The following is a 16,088-nucleotide window of genomic DNA, read 5'->3' on the forward strand; positions in this document are numbered from 1 at the left end:
ACTTTGCTTTACTGTGGTTCGCCGATAATACGTTTTCTATAAATTGAGGGTTTGTGGCCACCCTGCATTGAGCATGTCTCTTGGTGCCGTTCTTCCAATAACATTTGCTCACTTTGCGTCTCTGTGTCACACCGTAGTAATTCTCACAATACTTCAAACTTGTCCATCATTATTATATTTGTTACGGTGGCCTGTGACCGGTGATCTTTGACGTTACTACTACGACTTGCTGAAGGCTTAGATGATGGTTAGCATTTTTTAGCAATAAGGTGTTTTTAAAATAAGGTATATACTTTTTAAAAGACATAGCACTCACACACTTAATAAACTAGAGTATAATGTGAACATAACTTTGATATGCACTGGGAAACCAAAAAAATTCATATGACTCGCGTTATTGCGATATTGGCTTTATAGCAATCGTCTGGAACTGAACCCATGGCATCTCCGAGGTATGTCTGTAACCATCTTTACTATTATTCACTCAATCTTTTAGATTGTTGCACTTTAAAAAAAAGACAAATTTATTTTAAAAGGCAGATTTATAGCATGACTGCAAACAGGAAAACTGCTCTGCCAGGAGTTGAAAAAACAAAATACTGCTTAATGGTGTCTGTTTAGGTAATATTGTCTGCCCAAGGTAATATTGTCTGAAGTCTTCTTTGGTTCAAAAGGGAGATCAGAGAGTCTTAAAGAGGTGTTAAAGGCTACTTAGCATCCAATAGAAAATCTGTGCTTGAGGAAATTTCGCTTGAAAGAGGATAGAAGAGTCAGTTTTCCTACAAATGAGTGGCAATGCTATTGGGTGACTTGAATGCATTGCACCCAAGGAGTCATGCCCATGGGCAGTAGGGAGCCCATAGGAACTTTAAAGTGGGGACGTGAAAATTACCAGGTTAGTGTTTCAGAAATAATTCCTCATGAGGAGCAGAGGGATGCTGGAGGGAGGTGGGGAGACCAAGCTGTTAGAATTTCAGGCACAAGAGGCAGAGGTTCTGGATCAGGACAGGTGCGTGAGGAGCACTCATGTGGTTGAGGCCCACATCCTTAGAGTATGGACTGAAAAGGGCAAGTGGGAGACTGGGATGGGGCAGAGATGGCTGGCTTGAGTGGCTGATGCTTGGGGATGCTGTGCCCTTGAGCAGTGGAGTGAGTGGGGTGATGGATAGAGGCAGAGAAAATGTAGACAGCTTCCCTTTCATGCGTGGAGTTTGAATCATCGCCTAAGGGATGTCCTGGTGTAACTATCTGAAAGGAGAGTGGAAATGTAAACTTAGAGCTCAGGAGAGAGGCCAGTGAGGCTGTGCCTGGGGATGCAGGAGATATCCGAAGCCTCAGGGATAGATGGACTGGTGCAGGAGATGCTGAAGCATGAAAGAGGTTCACTGGAGGAATGTGATGCTGGAGTGAACAGAGGACCAAGGAGGGAACAGAGAGAGCACAGAGAGAGGCAAACAGCCCAGTAGAAGCAACGTCAAGGGGACTGCAGAAATAGGTGCAAGAGTGAGGGTATTCAGATGAAGAATAAGGAAAGCCCTTTGGAAACAGGCATCCTAAACACACCACGGACCTGGGTACCCATGGGTGTACACTTTTGGAAAGCAAATTGGCAGTAAGTGTCAAGAGCCTTAAAAATACCCACACCCTTCAACTTATAAATGTCTTCCTTAAGACTCTATCATTAGAGAACTATCCCAGATGCAGACTCAGATTAAGCACTAAAGAGTTAGTTATCACAGGAAACCTCTGAAAGTTATGTCCAACAGCAGAGAGAGCAGCTAAGTAAAATACAGCGCAACCAAGTCATGGAATATTAAGTAGCTACCAAAATGAAGCTCGCCGAATGCTTGAGTGCTGAAGGAATATGCTTGTAAGGCTACAAGTGCAGAGTACATCAGGCATAAAAGAGAACGAAATAATACCATTTGCAGCAGCATGGATGGAAGTAGAGATTATCATACTATGTGAAGTAAGTCAGAAAGAGAAAGACAAATACCATGTGATATCACTTATATGTGGAATCTAAAATATGGCACAAATGAACTTATCTACAAAACAGAAACAGACTCACAAAGAGAACAGACCTGTGGTTGTCAAGGGGTAGGGGGATGGAGGAGGGATGGAGTGGGAATTTGGGGTTAGCAGATGCAAACTAGTATATATAGAATGGATAAACAGCAAGGTCCTACTGTATATTCCATATCCTGTGATAAACCATAATGGAAAAGAATATTAAAAAGAATGTACATACATGTATAACTGAATCACTTTGTTGTACAACAGAAATTAGCACCACATTGTAAATCAACTATACTTCAATTTAAAAAAAAAGTGCAGAGAACAAAATTGTGCACAGGAAAAAAGATTGCATTGAAATACACTGGAATGTTAACAGAGTTGATGGTAAGTAACTGCTGGTTTCTTATTTGTTTATATTATGAATTATCTACAGTGAACCTGTGTTCCTTTTTAATCAGGAGGAAATGTTTTTTTAAATAGACTTTTTATTGTGCAATAGGTTTAGATTCACAGAAAAGTTGCAAAGACAACACGGAGAGTTCCCATGTACGCTTCACCCACCTCCCGCTAATGTTAACATCTTATATAACTGTTTGTTATGGTGCGTTTGTCAAAACTAAGAAATTAACATTTGTGCATTACTATTAACTAAACTCCAGAATTTGTTTTTCCTGTTTACCTTTATCTGTTCTAAGGTCCAATCCAGGGTACCACGCTGCACTTAGTTATCAGCCTCCTCCGTCTATGACCATTTCTCCATATTTCCTTGTTTTTCATGACCTTTACAGTTTTGAAGAGTCCCTGTATTTGTTGGTGTTTGTTAAACGTCCCTGAACTTGGGTTTGTCTGATGTTTTTCTCATGACTAGTCTGGGGTTACAGTTTTGGCAGGGAAGACCGGAGGTACAGTACCCTTCTCGTCCCTTCCTATGAGGGCATTCATGATGTCTGCATGACATCCCTGCTGATGTAAAACTGATCACGTGGTTAAGGTGGCATCTGCCAGTCTTCTCCCTTGTACAGTTATTGCTCTTCCCTTTCCATACTTCATTCTTTAGAAGTGAGTCATTAGTCCAGCCCACACTCAAGGATGGGGGGATTAAGCTCCACCTCTTAGAAGGGGAGTATTTTGTAATTCTTCTCTAAGAAAAATACTACATTATTTCTTGTGTTGCTCAAATTGTTCCAGCTTTGGGCATTGGGAGCTCTTTTGGGTTGGTTCCTGTGTCTCTTTGACACCCCCATCCTTTTGTTTTTTGAGTACTTCCTTACTTTCTGGCCCTATAAGATGCCAGATAAAATTCAAGTCTCATCTTGAACTTTTTTCTGCTCCAGCCTTAGAATCAGCCATTTGTCCAAGGAGCCCTGTTTCCTTTTATTGGAGAATGGTATTCAGAAACTGAAGTCTGGGTGCTGGGGGTGCTCATTAATAAGATTTTTTTTCCAGTTTTTCTTAGTGTGGTAAAATCCACGTAATGTAAAATTTATCATCTTAACCGTTTTTAGGTGTACAGTTCATTGGTAACAAGCGCATTCATAATGGTGTGCAGCCATCACCACCATCCATCACCATAATTCTTTTCATCTTATAAAACGAAAAGTCTGTATCCATTAAACAATAACCTCCCATACTTCCACATGCCAACTCCATTCTACTTTCCGTCTCTATGATTTTTGAGTATTCTAAGTACCTCATATAAGTGGAATCACACAGTATTTGCCTCTTCTCTTTGTGATTGGCTTATTTCACTTAGCATGGTGTCCTCAAGGCTCATCCATGATGTAGTATATTGCAAAACTCTTTCCCTTTCTAAAGCTGAATAATATTCCATTGTACTGCACTTTGCTTATCCATTCACCTATCAATGGGCACTCAGTTTGCGTCCACATTTTAGCTATTATGAATAATGCTACAGGCATACAAATATCTCTTTGAGACCCTACTTTCAAATATTTTGAGCATATACCCAGAAGAGGAATTACTAGATAATACGATGATTGTGTTTGTAAATTTTTGAGGAACCACCATACTATTCCCACCAAAAAGGGGTCCTATTTCTTTATATGCTTGTCAAAACTTGTTATTTTCTGTTTTTTCTTTTTTATAGTAGCCATCCTAATGGGTGTGAGATGGTGTCTGTGAGATGGTAGTTTTGATTTGCATTTCCCTAATGATATTGGATGTGCTCATTGTTAAGAAGAAATTTTAGTAAGAAAAACAGATTATTGGGTTTAGTCCCCAGGAGGCTTTGGATGGACCGTAAGAATAGGTTTTGGCAGAGTGGTGGGGGAGGAAAGCAAAGTGGAGGGAATGGGGATGCCCTGAGATTTTAGTCAGCTCTGTACCCTCAGTCCCTGTACACAGTGGGTGTCCCATAAACACTTTATTGGGCACATAGTAAATAGGCAAACAAGTATATACAAATGCATGTATATCCATCTTGGACAGGAGGGATGATTTCTGAGTTTTAGGAGGAAAAGGGTGTAGTTGCATTATGATGTGGGGAAGGTAAGCCTCCTATCTGCTGTTTACAACTGAGGGACCAGTGTGTGATTCCCACTGTGGCTCTCAGAAGCTGGCACGCTGACCACAGCCTTACAGGATATCTCCCCTGCTGCAACCCAGGCAGGAAATCCTAGAGACAACCCCAAGTGCTGGTTCCCTGCCAGGCCTGAGAACAAATTGGGAGAAGTTGGAGGATCTCCCAGTTGACTTGCTTTCCCTGTGGGCTCACGAGGGATGCTGTCCAGCTGGCTCCAGGGAACACACCACTCCCTAAGCAGGGTGTGCGTGTGTGTGTGTGTGTGTGTGTGTGTGCGTGCATGCAAGCATGTGCTCACACTTGTATCCTTTCCTGCCTCCATGGCCTCACCCAGCATTTTAGCATTTTTCAGAAGACCAGACCTGTGCTAGAAATCCAGCAGGCTTTGGAGGCAAAGTGAGAAACCACAAGAAAGAAGATAGAGTTGAAAATGTAAGGCTGATGGGCATGGACCTGAGTCTTGATTAGTAGGAAGCCTTCAAAAATGTGTTGAATTGAATTAATTGCTGACAACTAAATAATACGTTCTGTGCGCGCACACACACACACACACACACATTTGGCTTCTCTTAAAGATGGGATTATCTGGCTACCCTGCGTGCACACTCCCCCTATAGCTGTTATACTGAGCTTGAAGCATTCATTTTGCCACAGTTCCCACCATTCCCTATCATCACACACTAGTCCTGCTTCATTCACAAATAATGCCTGCTGACCCTTTAGGCAGCTGATTTTGTCACTCTGCCTTGTTGAGGCTCCTGAAAGACCTTCTAGAAGATCCAGCCTAGAAAATTGAGGCCCAGGGGTTGCGGAGGAGAAGGGGTCACATTTCAAGTGGGGTCACATGACTACAGAGCAGGCAGATTTGGGGTGGGGACCAGTTTGCTTGACTCCTCTCTGGTTGACTTCCTATGACCCCAGGCTTCTCCTTGTGTGAATCGTTCAGAATTTATTATCATGCCTAACACCAAAAGTGACTCTCTGACCTTGCTGTCAGTCTACTCCCCAGTAGGGGTGCACTAAAACAAGGGGCAAAACCAAAAATTTTTTTAATTTAAAAATAAAAGAAGGGGCATAGGGTCTGAGACATAAAGGCTGGAGCCATTGGGGGCCAGGACACTTATTAATTTGAATGCTATTGTATTCCCTTTCCCAATTCCATTTCACTAATTCAGCAAAACAAAGTCCAGGAAAAGTATAGTAAAACCTCAACAGCAATGCTCTAGGACTGCGAAAGCATTGGGGATTTTTTACTTTCTGGTTAACAAGGGTGATCTGGAGGTCCTTTTTTTTTTTTTTATGGTTTTAACCTTTAGAATCACAGGATATTTCTTGAGTGAATGGATGAAGGAATAGATGGAGTTCATGAGGGCCTCAGGAGGTGAAACTTTCAATCCCCCATTTTTTCAGAAGAGAAGGCCCAGAGAGGCACAGTGACTTGCTCACAGTCACACAGCAAGTTAGCGGTGGAGCGGGTACCCTGTTCTCTTCAGAACTTCCAGACCTGTTGCAGAAAACCCTCAGCCCACATTTTCTCCCTGGTTAAGGGGAGCTGAGGGGTCACACTGAGCCTGTCTTTGCTGTCGATGACTTTGAAGGGCCGAGAGTTGTACCATCTGGTCTGGGAATGAAGGTGGCTATGGATTAGGACACACGGGAGGGTTGCCCTTTGAAGCTGCCTTACTCGATATAAGCTTTCATTCATTCATTCATGTCTTCATTTGAAATATTCACCGAGCACCTGGCACATGCCAACACGTGTGCTGGGCACTGTGGCCCCAGCAGGGATTCCGCCTGACTGCGCCCTGCCTTCACAGAACTCACAGCCACAGCTGTCTGTCAAACAACCCAGGGAAAACAGTTCTGTTTCACTGAGGAGTCAAATGAGATTTTTAAAAATGGGCTTCAAATGTACACTCATCTCTTGAAAAGGTGAATTTGCAAGGTCTTCTTTTACTCAACAGCTGGATCAGAAGGGGCACCGGGGTCTGAATTCCCTGAAGCCGAGCTCCGCCTGCTCCACGGGGACCCCTCCACCCTCCTCTCTGCCTGAGCAGCATCCCCAGGCCCTGCTGCAACCCGGGCTCCTGCCCCAGGTCTGTTCGCTGAACCACATCGTGTCCCCTCACCGCTGAAATCCACTAGCGGCTTCCCACGCAATCTTTCCCAGCTTCATTGACATGTAAACGACATATTTAAGAAGTACAGTATGATCAGTTTAACATTTGTGTCCACCCAAGAAACCACAGCCACTAATCAAGATAGTGAATGAATCCATCACCCCCAAAAGTTTCCTCGCCCCCTTGGTCATCCGTCCCTCAACCAGGCAAACACTGATTAGTTCATGGTTTCTAGAATTTCATATAAATGGGATCATGCACCATGCACCCCTTTTTTGTCTTGCTTCTTACACTCAGCATATTTGTTCTGAGACTCGTCCATGTTGTCGCATGCATCAGTAGTTGGTTCCTTTTTATTGTTGAGTAGTCCACTGTCTTTCCCACTGTGAGCTGAATAAAAGTCAGGCCTCTGACTGGTGTTCCACAAGTCTGCACCATCTGCCCTCTGCTCCCCTCCACAGCCTCAGCTCCTCCTCATTTCTCCACTCACTATGTGCTGACCGTCCTCTATTTTTCTCAACACACCCAGCTCTGCCTGCCGCAGGGCCTTTGCACTCACTGTCCCCACTTCCTGGAATACTCTGTGTATGTGTGGCTCCAGCTTGTCGTTCAGGTCTGAACCCAAATACCACCTCCTCCGTGAAGCCTGCCGTGACTATTCTACCTTACCTCCCATCTCTGTGACTGTCCCGTTACCTTGTTTTACATACTTCACAGAACTTATCACCACCTGAAATCCACAAGAGCAGGATGAATGAATGAATGAAACTATAAACAACCCATTTCTGTCATGATGCTTAGGTGTAGGTTAAAAACTCCAGACAAAGACGAAATTATCCATCAACTACAGAGTTTGAAGAAACCTGAGAACATCTACTTAGATGTCCAGGCTTGAGTCAGGTAGTGCATTTAATTCCCGCTTCAGGAAGCAATAACTAAAGAGCAGAACCCTCCTCAGACTCAAACCCACCTCTAGGGTTTTATTCACTCCCACTGCTAGCCATCTTATACTCAAAAGGCCTGGCTTCATTCCATTGAGATGATCCCAGAAATGTGACCGTTGTGCCCCCAGGATCCGTTTCCTGGGACCCTCACCCCCGCAACTCTCCCTCAGTTGTAGACTTGATGATGCCCACCTCGTGGCCCACACAGGTGTCAATCAACGTGAAAAGACTCACTTCCCACTCTGGGGGCCGAAGCCAACCACTTGGGGAACTGGGACCCCAGATATTTAGAGTCTGTTCAGACACTTTCCCAGCTCTGACAGCAGCAGGCCCTGGGGCTGCTGTCTCCTCCCTCTATGCACCTTTTCTGTGGCAGTCTCACCTACATCCCTCCTTTAATTCCATTCACCCCCTACTGACCCCCAGATTCTTGTCTCCCAACCCCAGACTCCTGTGTCCCTGCCTGACAACATCTCCAGGTTCATTTGTCCAGAAATAGGGCCACCACCGGTCCTTCTCTAAGTAAACCACCCCCACTCAGTGCCCCCAACCTGGGGGTCATCTTTGGCTCCTCCTCTCTCACACCCTACATTTAATCCATCAGCAAGTCCCCCCACTCAGGGTAGTTAAAGGAACAGAGGACTCCATAGCCTTACTCACCAAGCAGCTGACCTGGGGGGACAGCATTTCTCTGTTCTCTGCTAACAAAAAGCAATAATAATAATAATAACAGGAGATAACATTTTGAAAGCTTGTGAGATGCCAAGTGCTTTACCCTCTTTCTCAGGTGATCCCACACTCCTCCTCTGAAGTAGCTGCTGTGCCTATCCCCATTTTACAGATGAGGAAACTGAGGCACGGGGAGGCTTAGGAGGTTGTCCAAGGTTACAGAGATGGTGGAACCAGGATTCACACCCAGGCAGTAGGCCCAGAGTTCATACTTCCAACCGCATTGTTACGGAGGGTCCACAGTGGCACAGCTAGGATGAGCTGGCATTGACCCCCAGGTGGCTCCCCCCCATCCCCCCCTCTCCCCCAGCCAGTGTCAGGCCACAAGGCGCTGGGAGGGAGGCGGCTGCATTTTTTGCCTTGCCCAGAAATGTCAATGCGTCACCATCACACAAAGTCCTGGCTGTTTGCTCCTGTGGTTCCCCGGGCGCTCTTGACAAGTGTCCCCTCACACAGGCTGAGGGGGGCGGGGCAGGAATGGGAGGCAGGTTCAAGGCATACAATTCAAATTCCTAAGGAACTATGAAGAGTCCTTCTATTCCTCCCCTGAAAACACAAAAAGCATTCTTGGTCTCTATATTGGGCTGGGGGCTGGGCTTTGAGCCTTTTGCTGCATCTTCTTGGGTCCCTTGTGACTGCAGACAGGCTCCGTGGAGGAATTCTCTGTGTCCCAGAGACAGCTGGTCCTTCCCTCCTCCCCGCCCAACTATGCTGCTTGGGATTCCTGGCGCTCCTCCGCGGGCAGGCCCGGGTGTGGGCACCCATGGGGAGTAGAGCCCAGGATAGCCTGGGTTGGTGGTGTCCGAGAGGCTGCTGGCACGGCCCCTCCCCTGCCACATGCTTAGTGGGTTTGAGCCTGGCAGAGTGTGTGTGTGTGTGTGTGTGTGTGTGTGTGTGTCTTGGGAGGGGGTCTCTGCAGCGCCCACAGCTCAGCCCCAGGCTGTTGGTGGTCTCAGAAGATGAGGGAGACCCATCAGCGGAGGATGTGAGTCAGAGAACTGGCCTTTCCAAGGGGTGTCTGGCCTCCTGTCCTGATAAGGGGCCATCCTGATAGGGAACCGCAAGCAGGCCAGTGAGCTCTCATGCCCTAGCAGGACGGGGCTACAAGGAGGTGTACCCGCTCAGGTTCACCTTACTTTTTAAGGGTCCGGGGGGAGGAGGGAAGGGGAGTGAGTGAGTGCTTAATGGGTATATGTTCTCCTTTTTGAAACTAGAAAAGTGATGGCTACACAACATTGTAAATGTACTAAACACCACTGATTTGTACACTTTAAATGGTTAATTTTATGTTAGGTGAATTTCACCTCAATTTAAAAAAGGAAAAGAAAAGAAAAGAAAAAGCAAATCAGCTAAACTGGCATGGCCCAACCCATTCCCTCCTTCTTCCAACCTTATTCTCGTACCTAAGTAAATATCTGTGTGGACTCTGGAACATTTCCTTTATATACAAGAAAACATATTAATTGAAAAATTGGAAAATATCTTGAAATCTTACAGAATAACTCAATACACAGGCATGTAAGGGGGCCCTCCCACTCAGGTGCCTGCAAGTACAAGGCCCACACTCCCAGGGGCCCAAGGGCTTCCTCATGTTTGCTCCTCGCTCGCCTTACCTGTCCTGGTCCCACCCCCAGTCACTTCCTGAGGTGCTCTGGGCTTCTGTCTCCTGTCACCACTTTTCCCTTTGGGTACAGGTGAGGAGGACAACTTTCACCTTCTTTGTGGGTCAGCCTGAGGGTTAAAATCACCCATTGTGAGGGGTCTGAAGCCCCTCTGCAGGGGTTTAAATCCAGGCACTCTCTAGGTGACTGTGACAACTCACTTAACTGTTCTGAGCCTCGGTTTCCTCATATGTAAAATGGGAACAACAATAATAGTTTCTACTTATGGGGGGCTTAGTGAGTTATCTGGGGTAACGTCTCTGAAATGCAGGCCACAGAGGCTGGAGCACAGCAGGGACACCTAGCTGGTGGGGATTGTTAAGGGGGTCCTGCTTGCCCAGTATCTGTTAGGGACCTCAGCCAGGCAGAGAGCTGCAGGCCAGGGAGACCCTTCAGAGGCCTGGCTAGCCTAGGACTCGCTGATCCACACGCCGAGTTAGTAAATCGTGAAGTGAGCTTGGTGACTGGGGTCCCCACGCTGCCCCAGAACAAAGGAGGGGGAGAGAGTTTGAGGCACCCAGGAGGGAAATGAAGGAGATGCATCACCCTTGGAATGGAAGGATGCAGAAAAGCCTGGTTCAGCCTCACCCCACCTCTCCATCCTGGTTTCTCAAAAACCCCAGTGGGCTCAATTTTCCCCAGAAGTCTTCCCGGGAGCATTTTCATCAGTTTGAAGGATGTGAGTCTTTTCTCCCCTCCACCCTCCCTGGATCCCAGGAACTGGTCCAGGAGCTTTAAATCCAGTCAAAGAGGAGATAAAGACATTGGGTGGGTGGGTGACAGTGTCCCCCAGGTTATGGGGGCAGTGGGCTTGGCCACTGTGGAGGTGGGGAGATGGCATCAAGAATTATGCCAGCTACCTTGCCCCACCCCTCATGGCTGTATACAAATAAGGCCCAGTTTGTAGCCCCACCCCATGAGCCGTGCCCCGACCCCCAAGCCCCTGAGCTGATGTCAGGGCACCAGGCCAACTCTGTGCCAAGCGTGATTGGCAGCTCAACCCCTGTGGGCACTGCCTACCTTCTCCCACTGCCTTTTACCCACAACCTCTGTGGACTGAAGAGAGGCTGAGAACCCTCCTCTCCTCCTCTGCCAGCCAGACTTCAGGGCGTGTGGGTGGCGGGAGAACGGCTCACTCAGGTGCTGGCGAGGGGAGGAGAGTCGCCTGAGGGCCTGAATGTCTGCTCTTCGGCACTCTCTTGCTCCCATCCGTTAGCACCTTGGCAGGTGACCCCAGAGGGCAGAGGAGGTGGGTGGAATGGTGGGCAGGGGGGAAGAATTGGTCCTGGTACCGCATTCTGAGGGGCAAGGAAGCCAGAGGTGGATCTTGGCAGTGGGACTGGAAAACAGCTTCCCTCCCTCCGGAGCTGCCCCTGGCTGCTGGGCCCTAGGGGATGCAGAGGTGGGCACAGCACGTGAGAGCAGAAACCAAGTCCAGAGCCTCCTGTCTGCCGAGGTGGGCCTCCAGGCTACCTGTGTCCCTTTCCTCCCTCTGCCAGGGCCCCAGGAAGGAGGCAGCTGGGTGAGAAACCTCATTCGGCCAGGAGCTGGATGGACCCGTAAGGCTCAGTGTGTGTATCTGAAGAATGAAAAATCTTTTCAAAGCAGCTGTCATGACAGCCCCTCTTGCACAAAACCCTTCCAGGGCTCCCCAGGGCCCTGGCTCCTAGGGCAGCCTCCACCGCGATTTAAACTCTGACCCACCTCTCCAGCTCCCTTCTCTCCTGCGCTCCAGCCACACTGGACTTTCACTTCCCGCTGCAGGACCGCTGCACGTGCTGTTCTTGTCCCAGGAACATGACTCCCTTGTGCTCCCAGTTAACAGCCTTGTGCTTTAGTTCACAGCTCTCAGTCAGTTCCCTAGGAAGGCCTTACCTGATCTCTCAGAAGGATCCTATCAGCTTCCTTTCCTTCTCGGCTCTGGGTATAAATCCTATTACTTAGGGCAATGTTTCCAAACTCCCTTGATAATAAGAACCATGTGAAGTTCTTTTTAAAAATGCAGGTTCCTGGGCACTTCCCAGCCTTAGAGTCAGAAACGCCAGGAGAGGGGGCTGGGCGCTGTTTAATGAGCCCCTCAGGTGATTCTTCCCTCACCGTGGGCGGGTGGGTGGCTGATAGATGTGCACCCACCCCTGCTCGGCTCTGAGTGCCTGGAAGTGGGCACCATCCTCCTTACTCTTGCAACTCTACCCCCAGCACGGCATCTGGCGCATGATAGGCCTCAAGAAATATTTTTTAAATGAATGGATGACTATAGAATGAATAGAATTAGTTTCAGTGACTAACTTTAATTCAATTCCAAGTGTATTTATTTCCCTGCCTACACAAGACCAGCATGCTAGGAGAATCCCAAGATGGATTGACATGTCCCTGAACTGAGTGAACAGGATAAGAATAAACCCAAGCTGGGGACCCTGCCTGTGCTGTGAGCCCCAAGCAGAGGACAGAAGTGTCCTGGAGACCATCCTAAGGCAGCTAAACCCACCCGCTTCTCTGGGAAGGCGACGTCCCCACAATACAGGTGGAGGCAGAGACACTGTGTACACCTGTGGGGAACTGAGGCCCCAGAGAGAGGACAGGGTGACAACAAGAACAGCAGCAATAATAATAATAATAAGCAAGACACGCACGTTTGGCATCCCTGTAACGCTAGCCCTGCTCTGAGATTACACAAGTTAGCTCATGTAATCTCGTAGCTGTTTGGGCAGAGATAGTACCTTGATTTCCCACCCTGCACCCTCTTCCTCTCCCTTTCCTCCCCCTCAACTCCCACCAAGTGTTAAGCTCTGAATTGGAAGAGATCCATCGTCCCTCCTTCCACCCTGCTGGGTCCTGGATTTCAAACAGCCCCCTCCCCCACCCCCATCTTTCCATGCAAGCATGACTGCCTCTTACACCATGCTCTTGCTTTTGGGTTCTGAAAACATCGCCACCGCCCTAGAGTCAGGGTGTGGGTCGTGGTGGGGAGAGATGCAAGAGTGGACAGTGTAGGGGTTAGGGGAGGAGGGATTGGGTGCCGCAGAGGGACCCAGCCTCACCCCAGCTCTTCCCATCCCGAAGCCGGGCACCCACAAGGCAGCGGCTTTCATTTCAAGATTTTGAGTTTGGCAGGACTCCTGCGAGGTTCATTTCTGAGGGGGCAGGAAATGGAAAGAGAGGGTAGGAGGAGCCAGAGGCTTTCCCCAGGCCCTGCCCAAGCTGGGATGGGCAGGATCTTTGAGATAAAGAACCAGCTGGCCTGCACCCTGGTCTGCGGGGAGTCCGTCCCCCTTGATGAAGGAGAGGATGGATGGGTATGTAAAATAGGGGTGGGAGGTGGCGGGTACCCTCCAGTCCCTGGGCCCTGAGGGGTTACTATCAGGCCCCACCCCCAGAAGACAGAAAGACGTGTTTCAGAGCTGGGTGGGCTGCACTGACACTGAAGGCTTGTTTGCCTGCTGCCCACACTGGCTGGGAATCGCCTGCATGACTGGACACCCTGGGGCTGCCACTTACGCGCTGCCTGTGCCAGTGGCTCCCCCTCCCCTGCCCTGCCTGTACCCCTGCATCTCTGGGGGCAGCTTCAAGTGCCCCAAAGGGCAAGGGCCTCTGGGTGGTGACCCGGGGGGCAGGATAGGCAAGGACAAGAGTGAGCTGGAGCCCATGGACTTTACCAGGCCTGGTAAACAGAGCCCCTGAGAGGCAAAAATCTCCGAAGTCTCCACCAGCCTCACCCCCCTGGAGAGGGCAGGGGGCTGTGCATGTACAGCTGGGCGACTGGGGGCTGGGGAGTGCGTGGACAGGCCAGGACTTGTTCCTTCCCAGGGCTCCCTAGAACCGGGAACATCCCCCTGAAACCAGGAACACTCAGCCCACCCCTGAGCAAGGCTTCCCAGAATCAGTATTAGCTCCCCAATACCCCTTCCCAAACCTGGGCCCCAGCTCTGCTCCAGTGGGTCTAGGAAGGAGGCCCCTTAAGAATCCCGGGTTTAGGATTTCAAAAGAAAGCATGCAGCAAAGTGTTTCTCTGGCAAGGAGCACATCTGGGCCAGGGTTCCATCGGTCTGGAGGAGTGAGGTATGCTCACAGCCAGGAGGTCACAGTGTTTCTGACCTGTCAGGTGGAGCAGACTGGGGCAGGGGAGGGGAGGGGGAGGGGCGGCATGGTTGGCCTCCTGGATTCTGACCTAGCCCTCTCCGTCTGTGGATCTTCTGCAGAGCCAGCTTCATGGGCATGAGGCCTGTGTGGTCACACAGAAGTGCCCTGCCTTTGATTTAATGCTCTGCCAGGACCTACTTGGAGTTCTTAAATATTTTGAATGGGGGTCCTGCACTTTCATTTTGCACTGGACCTTAAAAATTATGTAGGCGATCTTGGCTTAAAACTCAAGGAAAAAGTGGTGGTTCTGGAGTTTCTAGTTAGGGGAAGCTTGGAAGTAAAAAGCTGGTTGGTAGTGAGAGCTGAGCAACTTGTCCTGAAGCTACAATTGATAATAATAACAACAACAAAAACAGCATGCTTTCATAGTGCTTGCTGTGTGCCAGTCACCATTCTAAATGCTTTATATGAATTAGCTCATTGAATTCTCACAACACCTCTACACAATCATAACTAATACTGTCCCCATTTTACAGAAGAAAAAACTGAGTCTCAGCAAGGTTAAAGCAGCAGCCCCATCAATCCTGGGCAGTTTGGCTCCACAGCCTTTCACTTTCTGCTAGAGCTCCCACTCGTTCATATTTAAAGTGGGTTTCTCGTAGACATGTGGTTGAGTCTTGTTTTTTCAATCTACTCTGACAGTCTCTGTTTTTTCATTGGTGTATTTATACCTTTCACATTTAATATAATGGTACAGTTGCATTGATATCTACCATGTTTATAACTGTATTCAGCATACGTGTTCCTTTTTAAAAAAAATCATCCCCTCTCTTTATGCCTTCTGCTTTTAAATGTTTTATATGATTCTATTTCTTCTCCTCTATTAGTCGATCAATTATATTTTTAAAAAATTTAGTGGTTGCCCTTGAGGCTTTACAGTATCCATCACAGCTAATCTAAGTCCACTTTCAAATAGCACTACACTACTTCAGAGGGTTTTCCCAATTTCTCCCTCCTCTCCTTTACAATGTGGCTGCCATGCATTTCCCTGATCCACGTGCTACAATCACCGAACACGTTGCTGCAGTTATTGGGCATTTATTGCAGTTATTTGTTTCTTGAATCCTCATAATGACTTTGTAAGGTGTGGTGAGGAATGTCCTCAGCCACATTATACAGAGGTGTTGACAAAGGCACAAATGTTTATAGTTGCCCAGGTCACAGCCAGTGAGTGGCAGAGCTGAGCTTTGAACACAGCCATCCTCGCTGTATGTGGCAAGCAGCCTGCTTTCCTTTAGTTATTCTATTCCATGTCAAACAATGGAGCCAAGTTTTCTAAAGAGACATTTATTCTTGTTTGCTATGGAGTTTTCATTTACTATTGCTCTGGTCAGTGTATTATTATTATGGGTGGTTTTGGAAGGACTGATGGAGATGGGGAGCCACCAAAAGAGAACTGGGGTTCAGGCCTCATCTGTTGACTCCACCACAAATCTCACCCCGCTCCCCGCAGGCTTACAGCGAGAGGGAGGGGCTTGCAGTGCCGCCTTGTGGCGTGAGGTGCGAGGGCTGGGGCACCTTACGTAGAAACATGGGCATCAGCTCCCCAAGGTCAATATTCTGGTTTGTGTTGCAAAACCTCTTCACAGAAGAGCCTAGTCTCTGGATTCTCAGGCTGTTCCCTGGTGGCCTTCAGAGGGAGGCCAGAAGAGGCATTTTGGGGACCCTCCCTGTAGGAGCTCCATTGTCCGAGCCAGCCCAGATAGCCCCGGGCAGGAAGGAGCATTTTCTGTTTGTAAACAGCAGCTACGCCCTGCGGGCATCCTTCCTTCCTCCTCCAGCCCCGCCCCCCAGCTCTCCCTCCTTTGGCAGGGAGGTGAAATCTGGCCAAGGGTCCTGGGGTAGCAGTGGGCAGGACAGTCCTCCCCAACCTTGCTGGGCTGATTTTCCAGGCCACCTGGAATCCCCCTACAAGGGCACCTGGAGTCAGATC

Source organism: Phocoena phocoena, chromosome 15, assembly GCF_963924675.1.
Source record: "Phocoena phocoena chromosome 15, mPhoPho1.1, whole genome shotgun sequence".
Taxonomy (NCBI): Eukaryota; Metazoa; Chordata; class Mammalia; order Artiodactyla; family Phocoenidae; genus Phocoena; species Phocoena phocoena.